This window comes from Mandrillus leucophaeus, unplaced genomic scaffold (assembly GCF_000951045.1).
Source record: "Mandrillus leucophaeus isolate KB7577 unplaced genomic scaffold, Mleu.le_1.0 Scaffold629, whole genome shotgun sequence".
NCBI classification, from domain to species: domain Eukaryota; kingdom Metazoa; phylum Chordata; class Mammalia; order Primates; family Cercopithecidae; genus Mandrillus; species Mandrillus leucophaeus.
Genome location: NW_012106797.1, coordinates 2048061 through 2052008, shown reverse-complemented (window position 1 = coordinate 2052008; position 3948 = coordinate 2048061). Strand labels below are relative to the sequence as shown.

The 3948-nt window shown below is 42.0% G+C and overlaps 1 pseudogene across 1 annotated transcript; it reads right to left on the bottom strand.

Moving 5' to 3' along the window:
• Window positions 1–2192: 2192 nt before the first annotated feature.
• LOC105554143 lies at window positions 2193–2856 on the bottom strand (annotated as a pseudogene). The gene has a single exon (XR_001008282.1). The product of XR_001008282.1 is annotated as a profilin-1 pseudogene (transcript).
• Between the last annotated feature and the right edge of the window lie 1092 nt (window positions 2857–3948).

Here is a 3948-nt window from a genome sequence, read left to right as displayed (position 1 = left end):
TCCCAACAGACTTTGTTTTCTAAATTTTTTTTTTTTTTTAGGGACAGGGCTTCACTCTGTCACCCAGGCAGGTGTGGAGTGGTGTGATCATAGCTCACTGCAGCCTCGAACTCCTGAGCTCAAGTGATCCTCCCACCTCAGCCTCCTGAGAAGCTGGGACTTTAGAAATATGCCACTATGCCCAGCTAAATTAAATTTTTTTTTTTTTTTTTTTATCGTAGAGATGGGTCTCGCTATATTGCCAAGGCTGGTCTCAAGCTACTGGACTCACACAATCTTCCTGCCTTGGCTTCCCAAAGTGCTGGGATTACAGGTGTGAGCCACCACACCTGGCCCTCTCAACAGACTTTTCATTGGCCAGAACTGTGTCACCTGGCCATCCTTACAGCAAAGGAGAATGATAAAGCAATTATTTAGCGTTTACAGCCCGTCTGTAGTGGAGGTAGGCAAGAGAGAAGCTCACCAGTTTACAGATGAGAAAGCTAATGTGCTTTCTCATTACTCAGCACAAACCCAAGTCCCATGGCTCCGGCACCTATGTTATTTCACTATACTACTCAGCCTCTCTAAATTCTGCCACAGGAAAGTATAAGTCAAAAAGAGGACAACTCTCAAAAATATGTAGTAATGGGGGCTGGGTGCGGTGGTTCATGCGCCTGTAGTTCCAGCTACATGGGAGGCTGAGGCAGGAGGATCATTTGAGCCCAGGTGTTCAAGTTCGATGCTGTAGTGAGCTATGATCCAGCCACTGCACTCTAACTTGGGTTACAGAGTAAGACCCTGTCTCTGAAAAAAAAAAAAAAAAAAGTATAGCAATGGGATATATTCTATTAAGAAATGGATTACTTTTTAAATTAATAATTTTAATATATGATATCTCTATTGTTTAACAAAAATCATGATTCCATTTTTATAGATTAAATAGCAACTAAGCTTTAAAGAGACTGATTGAAGCATTATTATTGCAAAACACTGCAGAGAAACCCACAGGTGTTTGTTCGTTTGTTTGCTTGAGACGGAGTCTCACTCTGTCGCCTGGGCTGGAGTGCAGTGGTGGGATCACGGCTCCTTGCAGCCTCGACATCCTGAGCTCAAGTGATCCTCCCACTTTAGCCTCCCAAGTAGTTGGGACTACAGGTATGTGCCACCATGCCCGGCTGATTTTGTTTTTCAAATTTTTAGTAGGGACAAGGTCTCTCTATGTTGCCCAGGCTGGTCTTGAACTCCTCAGCTGAAGCAATCCTTCCACCTTTGCTTCCCATAGTGCTGGGATTACAGATGTGACCCACTGCACCCAGCAACCCCCAGTTTTCAACAACAGGGCATTGGTTGAAGAAACTGCAGCATATCTAGACCCTATGAAATAAATAGTCAGATGTAAAATTTCAGAATAATATTGTTATTTACAATATTTTGTTAAATGAAATAAGTAAATTATAAAACTAGATATACAATGTCACCCTATACTTTTAAATATATATTATCTATATAAAAGCTAGATTTAAATATAGCAAAATGTTCATAGTGATTATATTTAGGTGATGAGAATATATGATATTTTGGCTTCCATCTTTATATTTTTTGTAATATAATTTTTAGGAGTCAGGTTTATTGAAGGATTATTTACATCTAAAATTCACCCATTTTAGGTGTATGTGTTTTGACCAATATCTACAATAATGTATCCACTACCATAATCAAAATACAGAATATTCCTTTGCCCCTAAAAGTTCCTTAGTGCCTTTTTGTAGCCAATTCCCTCCCCCTAGTTACCGGCCCTTGGCAACCACTGATCTTATTTTAGTCTTGACAGTTTTGCCTTTTCTTTAATGTCATATAAATAAAAACATATATAGACTGTAGCCTTTTGTTGCTGGCTTATGTCAACTGGAATGAGTGCTTTTGAGAGGCAGCCATGTTGTTGCACTTACAAGTAGTTTGTTTCTTTGTATTAATAAGCCATACTTCACAGCATAGAGGTACCATAATGTGTTTTCATCGGTTAGTGGACATTGGGCTGTCTTCAATTTTGGACTAATTATATCAACTTGCTAGTGCTGCCCTAACTAAGTACCACTCACTGGGTAGCTTAAACAACAGAAATATACTGTTTGACAGTTCTAAAGGCTACAAATCCAAAATCGAGGTTCCAGCAAGGTTTGTTCCTGTTTTTTTTTTTTTTTTTTTTTTTGGTAGAATCTTTTTTATTCAGAAAAAAAAATTCCCCCAAAAAAGTTTTCCAACCACACACAGGAGGGGTATGGGTAGGGGGACGTGTCTGGGCATCAGCCCTGTCCCCCAGCCCACGTGGTTTTGGCAGCAATAAGGGGTGTGGGATAATGGTCCCCCAAATAAAATGGTGTATGGGTAGGGAAGGGGGATGCAAAGCTGTAGGGGGCGGTGAAGGGCAAGAGAGGGACGAAGGCAGTACTGGGAACGCCAAAAGTGGGAGGTCATTTCATAACATTTCTTGTTGATCAAACCACCGTGGACACTTTCTTTGCCCATCAGCAGGACTAGCGTCAGTCTTGGTGACAGTGACATTGAAAGTGGGGGCTCCACCGGTACTCTTGGTATACTAAGATCCATGCAAAATTCCCCATCCTGCAGCAGTGAGTCCCGGATCACTGAACATTTCTGGCCCCCAAGCGTCAGCCTATTCACAAAAACACTTGACCAGTCTTTGCCAGCTGGGACACTAGCCTCAGCTGGCGTGATGCTGGCGAAGGTTTTCGAGGAGAGGGCGGCCCAGATGGAGGACGAGTCCTTGTAGCCCACGATGGCCGCGTCCTGACAGACGGAAGGGACTTCTGCCATAAGGTTGTTGATGTAGGCGTCCACCTGGCCATAGTCATGAGGTTGTCAGTGTAGGCGTCCACCCGTCCATGGCGCTGCTGCTGGGGCTGCGGGCTGGGCTTGGGCTGCCTCCGCTGGCGGGCGGCGGGAGGTGGAGGTGGAGAGCTCGGGGCACGCGCTGCAGTCCAGACCCTGGCTCCGCTCGCTGTGCGCAGCCTTCGTACGACCACCAGTTTGTTCCTTCTGTAGGTCATGAGGGAAGAAGGATCTCTTCCCGTTCTCTCTCTCTGGCTATCTGTATGTTTACATGGCATGCTCCCTGTATCTGTGCCTGTGTTCACATTTCTCCTTTTAAAAAGACTCCAGTCATGCTGGATTAAAAGCCCACTCTACTCCAGTATGATTTCATGTTAATTAATTATATCTGTAACCACCCTAGTTCCAAATAAGGTCACATTCTGAGGTACTGGGGTTAGGACTTCATCATATTAATTGGGGAACAGGGGGTAATTCAACCCGTAACAAACAGTAAAGCTGCTATAAGCATTTGTGTGTAAGTCTTTGTGTGGTCACATATTTTCATTTCTCTTGGGTAAATACGTAGGAATAGAATTGCTGGATCATAGGTTAATTGTATGTTTAACTTTATAAGAAACTGCCAAACTGTTTTCCAGGATGGCTGTACTATTTCATATTCCTACCGGGGGTGTATAAGAGTTCCTGTGGCTCCACATCCTTGTCAACATTTGGTATTGTCAGGTTTTAAAAAATTGTAGTCATTCTGACAAGTGTGTGGTAGTATCTCCTCGTGGCTTTAATTTCACATCCCTAAAGACTAATGATGTTATTTATCATCCGTATATTTTCACTGACAAAGTGAAACTTTGAACAAAGTGAAATGGTACACATCTTTTGCCCATTTTCAAAATTAGATTACTTTTTTTTAGTGAGTCATGAGACTCACTACATATATATGTCTTATATATATTATATATTCTAGATACGAGTCCTTTGGCAAACATGTGATTTGTAAATATTTTCACTCAGTCTGTAGCTTGTCTTTTCATTTTCTGTTTTTCCCCTGAGAAAAATAGTCTTTTCATTTTCTTAAGAATGTCTTGAAAAGCAGAAAATTTTCATTTTGATAAAGTC